The sequence below is a fragment of the Mesocricetus auratus genome, unplaced genomic scaffold (genome assembly GCF_017639785.1).
Source record: "Mesocricetus auratus isolate SY011 unplaced genomic scaffold, BCM_Maur_2.0 Super-Scaffold_100006, whole genome shotgun sequence".
Taxonomy (NCBI): domain Eukaryota; kingdom Metazoa; phylum Chordata; class Mammalia; order Rodentia; family Cricetidae; genus Mesocricetus; species Mesocricetus auratus.
In genome coordinates, this window is record NW_024429190.1 from 33009625 (window position 1) to 33027698 (window position 18074).

Below are 18074 nucleotides of genomic sequence, written 5' to 3' on the forward strand. Positions count from 1 at the left end.
AGAGGCACTAACACAGATGAAGTCCCCAAAGAAGATCTCTGCCTTGCCTTTTGAAGGAGCAATAGGGTGGCTAGTGTGGCTGGAGGAGAGGGAAAGGATTGAGGGAAGGTAGAAAACATAGGTTCTTGAAAACCCTGTAAGGACTCGGGACTTGACCGCTTCTAGCATGTCAGGTTTGGAATAGCTATTTGATGGGTGTGGAGATGCTGAGCAGGAAGCAGGGCCATGCAAGCCTGCAATTCAGAGGACAAGCTAGGAAAAGTCATACAACCATTAAAGTCTTCACCACAGTAGATGATCTCAAAGCCATTAGACTGGGTGAGATCACCAAGGGAATGAGTATAAAGAAAGGACCCAAAGGGTGAGAGCCAGGCCACTCTGAGGCAAGAGGTTAGAAGAAGAGGGAGCAGCCACGGTGGCTGTGAAGGGTTGGGCAGGATGAGGGAGGTCCACCTCCCACTGGAAGTGTGTGTGTGTAGGAGTGAACCCCACAAAGCTATCCGCCCATGAGGGCGCGGACATGTAAACTGACACAGGTAGATATAAAAGGAAGTGAAAGGAAAAGGAACCTCCCTTTTCTCCTGGAAGCCAGCCATGCTTCTAACTCCTGGTTTGTGTGACTCTCTCTCTCTCTCTGGTAAATAAATATACTGGTTTCCATATAGCATTGAATATCATTGATATGTGTGTCTTGTTCTTGACTTCCTTTGACAAAGTGGGGTCCCATGAGGCTCCCAGACCCAGGAGAAATGGCTGATCTTGACCTTGGTAGTGATTGAACCAGACTGGATGGAGAGATTCAGAAGGGGGTGACTAAGTACAGCCAGTACAAATGACTAGACCTGGATCAGAGTCCCAGGGTCACCACCCATAGGGAAGTGGGGTAAGGAGGAGTTCTTGGGTTTTTTTTAAATTTCTCTGTTTTGCTTTGATACTAGAGCAAAGATAGCTAACGTAACTGGAGATGGGCTTGACTGAGGGAATGAAGGAGTGAGTTAATGAGTGCAGATTTGGGGTCAAGTGGGGGCTCTCTTTCCCCTGGGAGAGATCTGAGAAGGTTTATATACCAAAAGAGAAGTCCAGGAGATGGTGATACCCTAGGGAAAGGGTGGGCACACCTCAAGCGGCCCTCTCTACCCAACTCTCCTGTTGACACCAACATCTGGCCCTCCTATCAGCCACTTTGCCTGGAGCCCAATTAGGGCAAAGACACAAATTCTTCCTGCCATGGCCCCATAAAGTCTGGCCTCAGGGCTGCAGCCCATTTGGAAAACGTCTTCGTTTCATTTGTGTGTTTTTTCAATTTGATTATTAAGTGCTGTTTAACACGGGCAAGGGGAAGGCCTGTTTTCATTCCCCAATTCTCCTTCCTCTCTGGCCTGCATGCCTCCCTGGTGAGTAATGGGGAGGCTGCTTTTCTGGAACACGAGGGGAAACTTCCAGCAAATTGCAAAAGCATGTTTCTTCCTTGAAAAAAATCCTTTCACACTTGTTTAGCACTGGGTTTGTAAAGTTCACAAAAAGTCTCCATAAACAGTCTCCGAATGGCCCTGACACCCTTTGTTCTCCTGGAGAGCTCTTCTTTTTTATCCTAAGGGGGTCTGTGACCTAAGGAAATAATGGAAGCAGAAAGCCTGGATTGGAGGACAGTCGTGTAGCCAGGAGAATAAACACACTTTAGAGCTGTCAGAGGACAGTCCTTTGGAGGATCCCGGAAGGGGCCAATTCCCGTCTGCTCTATCCTCGCCATCCCTCAGTTCCCGCGTGGCTGGGGCAGCAAGGTAGACAGAAAGCTAACTAATAAGGTTCAGGAAGAGTAATGCTCTTCATATAAGCAGCTTGTGATGCAAAGGGAGGAGATGGGAGACTAGGAAATAACGTCAGAATTGCCCAAGAAGGGTTCCTCCTGAAAGTCAGAAGCGGTTGTCCTCTGGCCAGGGAAATACAGAGTTCTGAAAGAGGACAGGTGAGGTGTTGGTCTCCGGCAGAAAGACTCTCTCTCTTCTTTGGGTCATTGGCAGCTGAGGAGGTAAGCCTGCAAGGTGGAGCAAAGGGTGGGGGCCCTTAGTACCCCCTGGAGACTGTTGGTGCAGCTCTCAGGGCAAACCAGGGGGAGGTGCTATAGAACTTCGTGGGCAGTGTCTGGAACTAGGTCTTCCTACATAGTTTACTACTGGCTACTGATCTAATCTCTGTTCCCGTGAACTTGCCCCCGTCCACGGAGGGCTGCCTCTGCAGTGTGTCTGTCATGGGCTGTCTTGGCTCCACCACTGACTGACAGAGTAGAAAGAGTGGCCCTGCCCGGCCCATTCCTGTTTCTCTGTCTGTAGAGTCTTCCTTCCTTTTGAATGCTCCATGCATTTTCTTTCTCACCTATGCAAAAAAAAGAAAATGCCCAAAAGAAATTGGGTATGGTGTTGCATGCTTCTTATCCCAGCACTTGGGAGGTGGAGGTAGGAGGATCAGGAATTCAAGGCCACCCTCTCTTGTGTAGCAAGTTCAAGGTCAGCCAGGACTACTTGAAACCCACAGTCAAAACAATGAAGAAAACAACCTCAAAAGCAGGAACAAAAACTGAGAAACGGCAGGGTGTTCTGTTGGGACAAAGCCCTCAAGTGCAGCAATGCATTTGCTTGGCTGGGAGACTAGAGATATGAGGGATGGCAGGAAAGGGAGAACAGAGTGTCTCCTCCAGGCCTGGGAATTCTCTGAAGTCCAATGTGCCTCCTTAATGCAACTTCGCACTCTGGGAGGACAGCCACCAGGCCTGGGTCTTGCAATGTTCCCATGGTGCTCAGTAACACAGCAAAGGCTTTATGAGTGACAGGACAGGAAAGTTCTTAAATGTGCCAGAGTCCAGGGCACTAGCCTGCCGCAGGAGAATGGGCAGGTACCACCCCTTACCTCTCACACCCCAACTCCCCCACTTCCCCACCTCTACCCCCCCTGCCCTCCACCCCACCCCACCTCTACACCCCTGCCCTCCACCCTACCCCACCCCACTGCCACCCCATCAGAAACTGGGCTGCCTCAAAGTGCCATTTCCTGCTGCGGAGGAAGCCCCGATCCTCCCAGCCTGTAGGCTGCTGCCTCCTCTTCCTCCCACAGCTGGCCCAGCCACTCCTCCCTGTTCCGCCTTCTCCTCACCCCATCTCTTTTTCTCTTCCTCTTTCCATATCTCTGATCTTCCAATGCCCCCCATCCTTCCTGTTCCTTTGGCAGAGGGCAATGGTGTCATCGGGGGGCTGGCCCGGGTGGCCTCCGGCTCAGGACTGGTTTCATGCCGAACCTCTGCGTAGAGCCCCACAGAAGACAGCTACCTTCTCCCAACTGCTGCACTTCCGTCTTTATGTCTGTTTCACAAATGCAGAAACTGACGCTAGAGAGATGACCCTACCTCCTCTCAAGGTCTTCTGCTGCTGGAATTCTGCCCACGGAATCGTTTGCTGGACACATCTGATCCTCTCTTCCTGGAAAGCGCCAGTCTACATGGTTGCTCCGGGGTTATTAACTGAAGTTCTGCGTCCTGTACCCCTAGCATACCCAGCCCCATCGTGATTCCACTGCCCCCACCCCCAATTTAGCATCAGTCTAGTGCATGGAAGCTTGGGTCTTTCTGTATCCCAGGCTCCTTCCTCTAGCATCCATGGAGAATAAGCACTATTGTCTCCTTTTGATAGCATCAGGATCTCTGCATAATGTATTTGCCGGAGCTAGCAGTGGAATGGATGGCTTCAGTTTTGTCCACCCAGGGCTGTCACCACACCCACTGAACCCACTTCCCTATGTGTCTTGAAGCTGTAGTAAGTGCAAAGGGGATCGTGAGTTTCAAACATCCTAGTGGAGAAGAAGAAACTTCTCTGCTAACTATGCCAGTATTTTCAGGGAGTAAATGGAAGCAGAGTTTGCACAGGTAGCTGGGGAAGCTGACCTCTGGTCTCTAGAAGCTTCTTTTCGGGGCACACAGGTATTTACACACACAGATGGCTGTTTTGTATCTGGACTCGGGGGCTTGACTGAGAGATTGCCGCATGGTCGGCACACGCTGCACAGCATCGTCAGGAGAGGGTGTTTATGGGCCTCCCGGTTAATGATTCCCATTTATGGAACATGTGTGCAGCAGCCGAATGGGGTTGGCTAAGAAGGGCCATCAGCAAGGCCTGGGCCTCACAGCCTGGCTACACGCACAGGCTCAGCAAGGCAGCTGTCGGGACTGTTCTGTTACAGGCTGGGGGAATCCCAGGCTCCCCACAAATCTGGCCTTTCAACTCTCTCAGCATCCCAGTGAAGAAGTCCTGTGAGGGAGGCTGGGGCCAGACTGACTGAGCAGACTAGCAATGAAAACAACCGCTGCGATGAGGGTGAGAGCTAACGTTTCCAGGGTGCTCGCTCCATGCCGGGCTTGTTGAAAGCTTGTGCATGTTTTCTCTTTCATTTAATCCTTGCAGCACGCGTGTAGAGTCCAGACATGGTTTTTGTCTTTTCAATTAAGCTTCATGGCCTGAAAGAAGGAACACTCAGGTTGTCCAAGGCCATAGAGTTATAAAATGAAAACATTTTAATATGTATCCATATGCATATGTTGTTTAAAAAGTAGGTTTTCACCATGACGTCTTCATGCATGCATATCATGTACTTTGCTCATATTTACCCTCAACTCCCACCCCCTCGTCTCCTCTTGCTTCTGGCTGCCTTCCACAGAGCTGAAATTAAACCCTAGTGTAACTGTAGAGCTAGTCTGAGAGGTGTGGAAAAGTGAATTCTGGAAGTTCAGTTGCATCATTTTGATCACAGTTGACATGACAGCTAAAAAGATATGTTTGGAGACTTAGAAAGACCTAGATTACACTTAGAAGCTGCAGAGCTGGAGGCCTGGGAGATGGCTCAGGGGATAAGAGTGCTTGCTGCCAAAGCAAGAGAATTCAATACTGTGGTACCCACGCAAAAACCAGGCTTGACTGCGCATGCCTGTAACTCTTGTGGGTGGAGACTAGAGGATCCCAAGACCCCCATAGCCAGAGACCTGTCTCAATAAATAAGACGGAGAGCCTTGGAGGATGGTTCCCAACAAACTCCTCTGACCGCTGCATGTCTGTTACAGATGTGCATACTCTCACATACACATGCATACACCCCATACCACCCATGCCTCCCCACCACAAGGTACCTTGATTTTCTCTCTCTTTCTTTCTTTCCTTCTTTCTTTCTTTCTTTTTTTGGTTTTTCGAGACAGGGTTTCTCTGTATTGTTTTGAACTCACAGAGATCCACCTGCCTCTGCCTCCCGAGTGCTGGGATTAAAGGCATCTGCCACCAATGCCCCGCTACACCTTGATTTTCTTACTAAAAGTGGGGGAGAGTAGCAACCTCCAGCTCTAGAACTGTGGGAAGTCACATGTGGTTCAGGGCCCAGCAAATACGAAACCCCAAGTAGTTATTCAACAATTGGACCCCACTCTTCTGGAGCTCTGTAGTCACCACCTTCTCAAGCACCACAGCCACGCGTTAGCTGAGCAGGACAACAGAACCAACAGCCATGACTGTGTCAGGGACCACTAAAAGCAGAGTGAGGAAGGAGCAAGAGAGCAGTGCGTGCAAAGCACACTTTGCATCTTTGAGGAACTGCGGAGCTCTCCTTGTTGTCTTTGGAAACCCCATTCGGTCCTCTCCCTGTTGAGCACAGCCTTACACACTGCACGTTGTCATTAGGCACAGAGAAAGAAATAGCAGAAACCCAACCTTCAAAGGTCTTTGGTGCTCTAGGGGGAAGATGGGACCAACAAAAATAAAGCATTCGTTAAAAACAAAAAATGACATGTCATATACACACATACTGTAGATAATCACTACCAGCCGTGGGGAGACTCGAGCAGGGGCTGTGGGATTGTGCCAGAGTGCCTGGGATGACATCTGAGAAGTTTCTGGAAGGAGGGGGGATTGATTTGGGAGGATGGCTGTGGGTCCCTCTTGAGGGGAGGTCGGGTTCATTCTACTCCTATCTTATCTGTGCCTTCCCTAGTACACAGTAGGTGCCTTATGCTTGCTCACTGAATGAGAGAACGAGAAGTGACAACTGGGAACTCCAGGGAGGGTGTGGACAAACAGTGGGCTGTGACTCAGAGGGGGGCTGAGCGCTCCATGGATGTCGAAGGCCTGAGTTTATTTTTCTTTAGTATTCTCTGCCAGTGGTTGGCCCATGATAGACCCAGAGGGCCAGTTTTTCTTTGGAGAGAAGGCGTAGGGGAGGAGAATTCTATTTATGCAGTCTGGTTACATCTCAGTTGTGTGTGTGTGTGTGTGTGTGTGTGTGTGTGTGTGTGTGTGTGTGTGTGTGTGTGTGTGTTTAAATACACAAATCCTTCCTAATACCAGAATTTCAAAATGAAAGAAAAGGAAAACATCTCCTCAGTGGACACAGACCGTTTTGTGTGCCTGCCCAGGGGCAGTCACATGGCATTTTGATGGCTGAACTGAAGGTGGCTCTCCCGAGTCTCCTTTCCGGGTGTTTGTAGTAGAGGCAGGAGGGTAGAGTTAGGAGAGACCTCCGACAGACTTGCAGGACAAGCATGGCCACCAGGCTCCCATGGCTGCAGCGGCCAGGCTTGTGGGCTCTCTTTGCCTGGGTTTGCATACAGGCACATGACAAAGCACTCCAGCTTTTGAGGATTGGAGGCTCCTGCCCATTCTCACAGGGTCCATCTTGTCTTTATTCTCTTCTCCTTTGTACCCGTCTTCTTTCTGACTTCCCAGCCATTGGCTCTCATGATGCGTTGGCAGCCCTTCAGAGATGCTCGTTAGTCCTGGGATGCAGAAGGTCAGTTCCTACTGAAAACCCCTGGATCATATTCATATTCAGAACCCCTGAAATGTGGCTATGGTGCCTCTGGTTGACCCCAGACTGCTACAGATGCCATGTCTCCAGTCTGGGAATGAATCCTAGTGGTGTGTCATCACTCCATGGTGATAGATTCGGGACAGGTTGTGACCTAGAACACTATCGGCAGCTCCAGGGAAAGCTTTTTGTGGTCTAAAACACGGATGCAGAAAAGGTGGCCATCAGCTGTGTGTGTGCTAGGCCACACCTGAAATCTTAGTCTAGCTCTGGGGATGGAGCAGGAGGAGCAGAAACTTCAGGCCAGCATTCCATGAGGACATCTTTTAAGAAGCAAAAATGAGAGAAGGAAAACGTGTGTGCCACCAATACATCATATCTGGACACTGTGCTCGGAGAGCTAAGACACCATGCAGTCATGTCAGTCCATCACCCAAGGAACCAAGCCACGGGCCAGGACAGAGGGAGCAGCTCAGAGGAATGTAAGCCCCCATGCTGTAAACTTTCTAGAAGTTGCTACTCTGGAGTTCCACTAATGGGAGAAGATATATATATTTCCCATTGTTTAAGCCTAAGGTGGTGATGACTCCCTCCTCCTCATTAAAAAAGTTAACTTCTGAAAGTGTGTGTGTGTGTGTGTGTGTGTGTGTGTGTGTGTGTGTGTGTGTGCCTGCCATAAATATGCGGGTTTTCAGAAGGCCAGAAGAGGGTGTTAGATCTCTGGGGCTGGAGTTACAGGCTGTTGTGTACAGCCTGATGTAGTTGCTGGGAACTGAGTCAGGACGGGTGAGAGCAGCAGGCGCTTCACCTGCTAAGTCATCTCTCTAAGCCCTTCTTTTGAAAAAGAAAAGTCTATCTTATTTACCTGTGTGTGTATGATGTTTCTTGGGAACATTCATGTGGCCACCAGAGGACAATTTTGTGAATGTGAATCTCACCTTCCACTTTCATCCGGGTTTTGGGGATGGAATTCAGGTCACCAGGCTTTTGCAGGAAACAACTTTACCCTACGGAGCCATTTCTCCAACCCTGGCTTCTTTCTTGAAGCCAGAAACTTCTCCATCAAATTCCTTTCATCCCAGCACTCAGGAGGGAAAGGCAGGTGGATCTCTGTGAGTTCAAGACCAGCCTGATCAAGCCGGGCGTTGGTGGCGCACGCCTTTAATCCCAGCACTCGGGAGGCAGAGGCAGGCGGATCTCTGTGAGTTCGAGGCCAGCCTGGTCTACAAAGTGAGTTCCAGGACAGCCTCCAAAGCCACAGAGAAACCCTGTCTCGAAAACAAAACAAAACAAAACAAAACAAAACAAAACAAAAAAGACCAGCCTGATCTACAGAGTGAGTTTCCAGGACAGCCAGGACCACATAATGAAAGCCTGTCTTTTAAAAAGATTTTTTAAAAATCCTATCAAAAAAGAAGTTCCAGTCTTTCCTCTTCAACAATTCCCTAGGTCTCCATGCTCCATGAGCTTTCTTAAGCAGGGCACAGTCTGCTAGGCGTGAACTTGGCTTCCCCTTGCCGAGTCTTCTCATTTAAGACACTGGAAGACAGTAGCTCCGCAAACCACAGAGGTCTCAAACATTACATCTTGGATTTGGGCAACCTGAATAGCTTGCAGATGGTAGACCGAGGCGCCATGAGCTAAGATTCTAGGGTACAGCTGAGCGTCAGATGAGCTGGTGGGGTACACAAGGCAGGAAGGTCCCACCCCACTGGCCTTACCTCTGTCTCTCATCTCTCGCTTGCCTTCTGTTCTGTGCAGAAATACATCTTAAAAATATTTAATTATGGCTCCTGTGAGGTTTGGCCAAGAGACACCAGATGAAATCTAGGAGGACCTCATGTTGTTTTCCAGTACACAGCATCTCTTCACCACCAAGAGCCCACAGTTCCATGGGCATCTCTTTCCGACTCCCTTCAGTATCTCCAGTTGCCTCAACATTCCATAGGAGCACACCAGCCCCGGCCCCGAAAGAGGAGTGGACTGGCTGCACAGGCTTCTGAGTCAGGCTCTTGGGGGACATCAGAAGAGTCCCTGGCCCACCCCCTTCGCAGTGTGGACACCAAGCAACTCGGACCTACCCCTTTGCTCTCAGTAACCCAAATGCAAGCTCAGCACTTTCATCCTGAAGTCCAGCACCGCCAATCCACGAGACCCTCCTCCAAGGTTCCAAGTTCTGGTAATTGCACTCTCCATAGTTAACTACATGGCCCTGGGGATTACCCACTCTGAGTCATCCCGGCACCCTCACTTTGATGGCTCCATTGGGCTGTGGACTGAATAAGGCGTATGTGTGTCCACTGAAGGTTCTGATGTCGGAAGCTTGGTCACCAGTATGTGATGTTAAGACAGCATCTTTCAGGTGTTGGGGATAATGGGAAGTCATTAAGTCGTGGAGGACAGCATCCTTAACAGGGTTAAGGTAGCTCTAGTTGGACTCTGTGTTAATTATGAAAGGGCTCTTGTCTTAATTAGCTTTAACTGTCAACTTGGCACAGCCTTGAGTCATCTGAGGGGAAAGCCTCCACTGAGGAATTGCATATATCAGTTTGGCCTGTGTGGCACGTCTGTCGGGGGCTGTCTAGGTTATTAATTTATGCAGATGGTCACAACCCACTGTAGGCAGCGCAGCCCTAGGCAGGCGACGCTGGACTCCATAGCAGGAGCCTGAGAGAGCAGCATTCCGCCATGGTTTCTGCTTCAAGTTCCTGCTTGAGTCTCTGCCCTGACTTCCCTCAATGATGGACTGTGCCCTGGAAGTGTAACCAAATGAATCCCTTCCTCGTCTAAGTTGTGTCAGAGTGTTTTATCACAGCAACAGAAAGTAAACTAGGACAGCTGTGGTTGCACAGAAAGCCCGACTCTCTGGCTTCCTGTCTTGCCATGTGGTCTCCCCGCTCACATGCACACACACAGCAGTGTCATCAGCCACGGGCAGCTAATGGGGCCTTCACCAGAATCAAAGCCATGCTGTCTCAGATTTCAGTCCTCTAACCCATGACATACATAAACCTCCTTTTTTCTTTAAGTGCACACAGCCTTGTGTATTCTGTTACAGTAACAGCAAACAAACTCTCACTAATTTCCTGTATTTCAAAATATGCTGGTTACTCTCTTTCTTAACTGGTCCCCCAGATAGCAAATTTATTAGGTCATTTAATCCAAAAGTCCAGGTCAAGGAAGTCTTCTTTTACAGTTTGTTTCAGAGTTTAAATGTGATCAGGGCCCCCGCTCTACTACCTAACATTTTTTTCAGCATCGAGGTCTCACTGGTGAATCGTTTCCAAGATGACTGCCTTCCAAGTAGAAAAAATGGCTGTAGCAACTTCATTCCTCACTCAATGTCTTGGTCCCACATTTCCAAACACAAGCTTTGAGTTTCACTTGGCTTATTCTAACTTCCTCCATCTGAGCCAATCACTGTGACTAAGGCATGTTGATGGCTCCTGTCCTGAAATGAGGTGGGGCCGACCTCATAAGCCTCTGGATCCACAAAAGGAATCATGACTAGACGCTGGTAAGCCCCCCCCCCCACAGGATCTTACTATGTAGCCCTAGCTGGCCTGGTACTTACTAGCCCAGAATGACCTTGAACCCATAGAAATCCACCTGCCTCTACCTCCTGAGTACTGGAATTACAGGTGTGTGCTGATGCCCTGCTGAGGCCAGTTTTTATGCTCACTTTTGTTCTCGCATCTTCCAGAGGACCTCCAATTTCATGTTGCGGTTGTGGTTGAGATTTTTTAAAAATATATTTTTGTGGCTGGTTCTTTATTTCTTGCAAAGCATACTCTCTTTAAGTATATAGCCAAAGACAATGTAATTTTTATGTATTCTGGTTGGGTTTGTGTGTGTGTGTGTGTGTGTGTGTGTGTGTGTGTGTGTGTGTTTTGTTGTGTTTGTTTTTGTCAATTTGACCCAACCTAGAGTTATCTGGGAAGAGATACTTTAATTGAGAAAAATACCTCCTACCAGAGTGCCTGTGAACAAGTCTGTGGGTCTTTTTTCTTGGTTAATGTTTGATGGGGGAGGGACCAGCCTATGGGTATGGGGGATGCCACCCCGGGGCAGGTGGTCCTGAGTTGTGTAAGAAAGTAGGCTGAGCTAGCCATGAGAAGAAAGTCAGTAAGCAGCATCTTCCATGGCTCCTGCCTGGAGCTCCGGTCCTGACTTCCTTTGCTGATGGACTGTGGTGTGGAAGAGTGTGATGAAATGACCCTTTCCTCCCCAAGTTGCTGTTAGTCAGTATTTATCACAGTAATAGGAACTGTAACCAAGACAGCATTCCTTACCAAGTGCCTGCTAAAGTGAGTGAACTCACTGCTCAACCTTGAGTTCCAATTAGGTTTCAAAGTGTGTTCTTGAGTCCTGTGCTTCCCAGGCTGGGTTCCAAGCCACCGGTTTATCCTTTCCTTTGTGGTCAGGGAGGTGATAAGGAGACACTAGATAGCTGTGATGCTTCTAGGAAATGCCCCCCTTCCTTCACTCCGCCTCTTTCTGTCTTTTGGACAGGGTATCATATAGAACAAATTAAACTCAACTCATTGTGTAACCAGCTCAACCCTGAGTCTTGATCCTGCTGCCTCTATCTACCCAGTGCTGAGGTTACAGACATGTGCAGGCTCACCTGGCAATACTCTTCTGATTTTAGTGGAACTGGTTCCTGTTCATTGGAAGCATAGCTGGAGAGCTCACGTCTGTCTGAGCAGGCAGCAAGCTCACTCCAGACATGAAGAGTTTTAACGACTGGCGATAAGCCCACAGCTGCTGTCAATCAACTGAGCAATCACTCGTCTCTTCCGGCTTTGGGGAATCTAAGGGCTTTAGGGAATCAAGTTACTGTGTACTGACTGGGAAGTTTCTGATCGCTGTATATATGGTTATTTTTATGTGTGTGGTTTCATGTGGATGCTCCTGTGTGGGAAGGTATGCATGGAAGCACCATGACCAAAGATCTTTGGGTGTCTTTTCTCCAGAACTGTCTACCTAGATTTATGATTTTTTGGCCTGGTACTCTCTGGTTAGGCAAAGGCAGGCTGCCAGGGTGATCTGGGGGTGGTCCTCTTGTCTCTATTCCCCAGCAAAAGGATTACAAGTGCATACCACCATGCACAGCTTTTTACATGGATTCAACTCAGGTCCTCTTGCTTGCTTGGCAAAGACTTTACAGACTGAGATGTCTGCCCAGGCATCTCTGTTTTGAGACAGGATCTTATCATGTAGTTTGAACTTGCTATGCAGCTCAAGCTGGCCTTGAATTCAAAACCCTCCTGGTTGAGTCTCCAGAGTGCTGGAATGACAGATATGTTCTCTCTCTCTCTCTCTCTCTCTCTCTCTCTCTCTCTCTCTCTCTCTCTCTCTCTCTCTCTCTCTCTCTGTACTTTGGTGTTTTGCCTGCATGAGGGTGCTGGCTACCCTGGAACTGGAGTTACAGATAGTTGTGAGCTACCATGTGGGTGCTGGGAATTAAACCCGGGAAAAAGCAGCAAGTGTTCTTAACTGCTGAGCCATCTCTCTAGCCCTCCCACCCTCTCTTTTAAGATTTCGGGAAATTAATTTGGCTTGCCCTGAGTTACATAGCAGGTTCAGAGATAGAGCACTTGTGTAGGATATGTGAGGTGCTAGTTCTGATACCCAGAATGAGTGAATGAATGGATGAAGGAACAAATGCTATAGCTCTAGGCTGTCCTGTATCCTGGGTGAGCTTGTCTGGAGACTCAACACACTTTGGGTATTTCCTCAAGGTCTCAAGGTGCAATTTGTTTTCATGAGCTAAGAAGTCACACAGTGTCCTTCTTAGCATCATGACCTTCTGCCTGAACCAACTCCACCTAGAGCTAGCACGTGGACCCAGATGGTGTGATAGGCCAGCACTTGAATATGTAAGCTGGGCAAGATTCATTCTGTACTGTCCATCATGGCTCTAATGAACCTACTATGACTTTGCGTGTCTTGGAACTGCTGGGCAGTTCTGTGGGCCATGTGTGAATGGACTGACTCATCTGTGATGACTTAAAATAAAAGCACCTTGCCCCTTCCCCCGTCTTTAATAATCAGAGCGAAGCTACTAGAACTCAGAATGACGCTTCCAGTCATTCTGCTCAGTGCCCACTAACTGAACTCCTACTGTGTGCCCTGTAAACAGACCTTTTAAATGCATGAAAGTTAATCCCTACCCTGAAGGAACCCATGTTCCTCATGGCACCTGGTGACAACAGTTGGGACTGAAGGGAACTGCCAGGGAGCAGCTCCAAATGATTCTGTACTGCAATTTTTACCCTCCAACCTTTTGTACCTGGCTCCTCTACCATTAGAATTTCTGGGAGCACACGCTGGTCTATGAATACGCCACACACTCCTGGCCATCCATCCATCCATCCATCCATCCATCCATCCATCCATCCATCCATCCATCGTGATCCCTGGAGTGGATCCCATGGCCTGGTGAAAGGGCTTCCCCAGGCCTCCACCCCCACTGGATTGGGCCTGACAGAAGTTAAATAACAAGGCTTGTACTGTCCTTAACTTGTCGGCAGCCACCACCCAGGGCCTTCCATGATGACTCAAGGGTGTTTCACAGTGCCTGGCTCAGCTCAGTGCCAGGGCGCTCGCACGCCGAGGGCCCCACTCTGGGTCTTGATGGAAACCAGGCAAGCCTCCCCATCCATGCTCGTTTTCTTTTCCCTCTCTTTTTACCTCAGGGAGGTGGAGTGCAAGACGCCTGCTTGCTCACGTGAGTCTGGAATGGGACAGAGAGAGCTGTTACCTGAGGATGCAGAGTTGTCCCTCTGTGCATACTCGATGTCAGCATCGACTCCAGCAGCCAGCTAGCTGCAGGCCTGAACACTTCGAGGCCCTCACACACTGTATGGGACACAGCTCCAGCCCCAGTGGCTCCCAAAGCCTTCCTGACAGCCCCCTGGGCTAGCCTGAAGAAGAGGTCCCTGGGCTAGCCTGAAGCAGAGCTTCCCTGAAAGGCACCATCAGACTTTGTAAGAAAGTGATAGATGGCTTTAAGCAGCAATTTAATTCTTGAATGAGAAAGTATGGCATTCAAAACACTCAAGCGACACATTTGTGAAAAAGCCCTGATGAGTGTTTACAGTTATTTTCCAAACACAAAATGAACTGGAAAAAGAAGAAACCTCACAACCATTATTTAAGTACTGATATAAAAGAAAAGTTTAACTCTGTGTGTTCAGGGGTCTACAGCATGTGGAACAAAATCCTCCTCATGTTCCTCCACCTGGGGTTCACTGAGAAAAGACAGGGAGGCCAGAAGAACAGACACACGGACACAGGCACACACGATTGATTCTCTAATGTGTTTCCCAATAACTACATCATTAAATTTAGCTAAAGCTTTCCAACATACTGTGTGCCAATAGCTCTTTACTTAATGTCAATTAATAGTTTGATTAGAAGTGACCACAGGGCCAGTGGTCAGCAGAGAAAGACCACTTGCTTCCAAGCCTAATGGCCTGTGTTTAATCCCTAGAAGCAGTGAGGAGCAGGGGAAGGCGGGCAGATCCAGAAGGAACTGAAGGACTTTCCAAGGATAAGGTGGGTGATGGTGGAATCCTCAGCTGAATGGCAGTGCCCACCTGCCCTACAGAAGTCCCCACTGGGTTCCTAAGGGAGATCAGATCTAAGGGTCCAAGCTCAAGGCTGCGTGTGTATTCAAGGACCACACAGTCAGTGTGAAGCAAGGGATCCCATAGCCTAACCTAGGCCAGTGGCACCTCCAGCCTAGACCCAACCAATAACCCTCTGGCTAGTCTCACTGGGCCCTGTATCCCAGTTAAACCTCAGTTGTAATTTTCTGTAACAGACCTGTCCTCTTCAAGATTTACTGAGTGGAAGCAATACCAGTGATGGGGAAGAAGTGTGAGTCATGGCTTTGGGGCATTATCAAAGGAAGTTTTGATTCCTATGACTTCAGTTCTGCGGTTGTACAATGGTCTATTTTCTCACCCTTGAGACCATTTCTTAAGTGTCCTAGGTTGGCCCTGAACTCCTGACTCTTCTGTCTCCACCCTCTAAGTGCTGGAATTACAGGTTAGCACTGCCATACCCAGTTTATGTGGTGCTGGGGATAGATAGGATCCAGGTCTTTGGGAATGCTAGGCGCATACTCTACCAACTGAGCTGCAGCCCTGGCCCACGGTCTATCATGAAGTTTCTGCTTAGCAACAGCCTTGACCCCACAGTGGGAGGATGTCCATAGGATTCACATCACCCACCCAGGGCATCCCAGAGTAAAGCAGTTGCAGATGATCCTGGGGTTACCAGGCCAGCCTCTCGAAAAAGACTCTCTAGATTTGGAGTGGAAGAGAAAAGAAGCTAAAAGCCCAGTGTGGGTTTGCCAAGATGGGACTGACTCAGCACCATTTCCCAGGGGCATCCTGCTCACAAGACTACTGAGTCTCCAAACTGATGGCCTTACCGGCAGATCATTTTCTCACATCTCACAGGCCATCAGTTCCTGCCCCTGAGTGCCATTTGTAGAGACGGAACCATGAATAGAGTAACTCACATGAAGCCCAATCATGCCTCCATTGTTGAAAGCGACAGTAGGATGGGTAATCAGTTTCACAGTACTGAGGCAACACCCTTGAGCATAAGAGTTGTAGCCTTGGGCAAGTCACTTAATCCCTTTACGTATTAGCTATCTCATGTTCTTCATAAATATGATAACAGAAGCCTACCATGAAGGGCCCATTTTTAGCGTGAGATACAGTTACACAAGTTAAATGCTTGGTAGCATGCCTCCTGCTTGGTAATATGATCAAGAAACATCATTACATTGTTATCCTTATTATTGTTGCTATTATTTAGTTTGATGAGGAAGCATGTCACTCTGTAGTGATGTTGGTCTGGAGCTCACAGCAATCCTCCTGTCCCAGCCTCCTAACTGCTGGGTAAAGGTGTGAGCAGCAATGCCTGTCTTCTATCTTATTAGTATCTTTTAATTCATATTATTAGCAGAATATCTCAGTTCTAGTTTTATTTCCTGTTGCTGTGATAAGCTGTTCTGACTAAAAGAAGTTTGGGAAGGAAAGGGTTGATTTCTGCACACAGTACAGTCTGTTATCCGGGGAAGCTAGGTTAGGAGCCGAAGGTGGGAACCTGGAGGTAGGAACTTGAGCACAATCCGTGGAGAAAGGCTGCTTACTAACTTGCTTCTGGCTCTCTTATATAGCCCAAAACTATTTGCCTGGGGATGACACCACCCACAATGGGCTTGGCCCTCCTGCATCAATTATCAATTAAGAAAATTCCCTACCAACATGCCTGGAGGCCAGTCTTACCAATCCCTCAATTTAGACCCCCTCAGACAGCTCTGGCCATATCAACAGCTGACATGAGTTGTACTAGGAGAACTGAAAGGAGCGCGCCAGTGTGTGTCAGCACTGTGACTATGTGTGGGTCTGTCACAGAAAGGAAAGCCTCTTGTACATGACTGTGTACGTGACTTCTGATGCGTCATCTCCACCCTTGCAAGTCATCACATTCATTCACTGACTTCCTTTGGCCCCCGCTTGTAAGATTAGTTGGACTGGGGGCTGGCTCATCCCAGCCAAATGTTCAGCCCAGACTCAGTTTTAGTTTCCTACGACAGACCTGTTGCTCTCACGATCTGTTGAGTGAAAATGACAAGGAGCGAGTGCAGAAGGCGTAAATCAATGGCTTTGGGGAGTCTTCAGTCTTCTGGCTTCAGCAGCCACACTCACCCATGGTCTCTGCTTCTCCCATCCCTCTTGTGGGGCACAAATACCTTGATTCTGGCCGCTTCTGTCATCTCCCCATCTGAATAAGTGGGAAAGCTGCCCATTCATCCCCCTAGGGGTTTAATTAGTGAGGTCATTGGCAGGTCCCCCAAACATGCAAGCAGTTGGAGATTCCATAGCCTAATCCAGGCCTGCATCATCTCCGGCCTGGACCAGGGCAACACGCCTCTAACTAGTCCCACTGAGCCTGATCTGACCTCCAGCACATTCTGAAACAGAATTCTCCCCAAACACAATATGATCCCATCTCTCTCCTGGTCAGGAACTCTCAATTTCATTTCAGGATCCCGAGACTGTATCCTTGATCCTGACTCCTGCTGACGGGCCAAGCCTCAATGTCCCTGCCTCACTCTGTGCCCAGTCAGGGTGAAGATGACCTTTGAATGTGTGACTCACTTGTTTTACATATGCTAGTCACTCCAACGCAAGAGAAGGCATGTCATTCTCCAACTTCTGCCCAACTTTCCTCCTACAATCTCAGGGCTCCTTGTTGTCACCCCATCTCCCAGTGGGGTCCGTTCCTGCTGCCCCACGGCAGTGTTGCCGCTAAGAGGACAGGGACTGTCCAACGCCTGAGAGGTATCTGATAAAGCAGTGATGCACATTTTTAAAGTTCTTACAGGAAGGTGTGAGTCTTAGAGGTAAAGCTTATATGAGAAATGGGAGGACAACTTGGTTGTAATTCCATGGATTTCAGCATTCTGAATTATTCAAGCCATGAGCACGCATCAACTGATTTCTTTCTAAATATGATGTTGTCAGGAATTACTTTCCTTAATCATGATGTTCCCTTCCTGTCACTTCCACACATTCTTCACTAGGAGCTGCTGTCTATCCTGTCCTCCCCACAAAGCCACAGTCTCTGATGGTGATGAAAGCAAGAGGAATCTCATCAGATTCAAATGGAGCAGGGGATGAGCTCACCTCTCACCTCATGACTCTGCAGAGGCCCTGAGATGTGCTACTCAAAATATTGATGGCCCATGCTAAACACAGAAACTCATAATTTAGTGAATGTTAGGGCAGTTTTCACTAGGCTGGTACCTCCCAGTCCATAGTCAGTGAAGGAGGCGGTAGGACCACTGTTGAATGGTGTTGAAGTGGCTCGGTGGGTAGAAATGATTGCCAGGCAAGCATGAAGACTTGAGCTCAAATCCCCCAGAACCCATGTGAAAGCCAGATGCAGCAGTGCTCAAGCCTCTAATCCCAGCACCCCTAAAGGGAGGTGGGAGGTGGAGACAGAAGAATTGCTTAAAGCTCAGGGGTCAACTAGACTAGCATAAGAGGCCAGAGAGAGAGAGAGAGAGAGAGAGAGAGAGAGAGAGAGAGAGAGAGAGAGAGAGAGAGAGAGAGAGAGAGACTACCTCCAAACAAGGAGAGTGAGGCCCGAGGTCTAAGGCTGTCCTTTAAAGTCCATGTGAGCCTTGGCAAGTGTACATTCATACACAGGAA

General features: G+C 48.7%; 1 long non-coding RNA gene across 1 annotated transcript; it reads left to right on the forward strand.

Annotated features, from left to right (window-relative positions):
* Nucleotides 1-1840: 1840 nt before the first annotated feature.
* Nucleotides 1841-14203, forward strand: LOC121140821. Its single transcript, XR_005877749.1, has 2 exons — nucleotides 1841-2029; nucleotides 13533-14203. It is a non-coding gene; the product is annotated as an uncharacterized LOC121140821 (long non-coding RNA).
* The last annotated feature ends 3871 nt before the right edge of the window (nucleotides 14204-18074 follow it).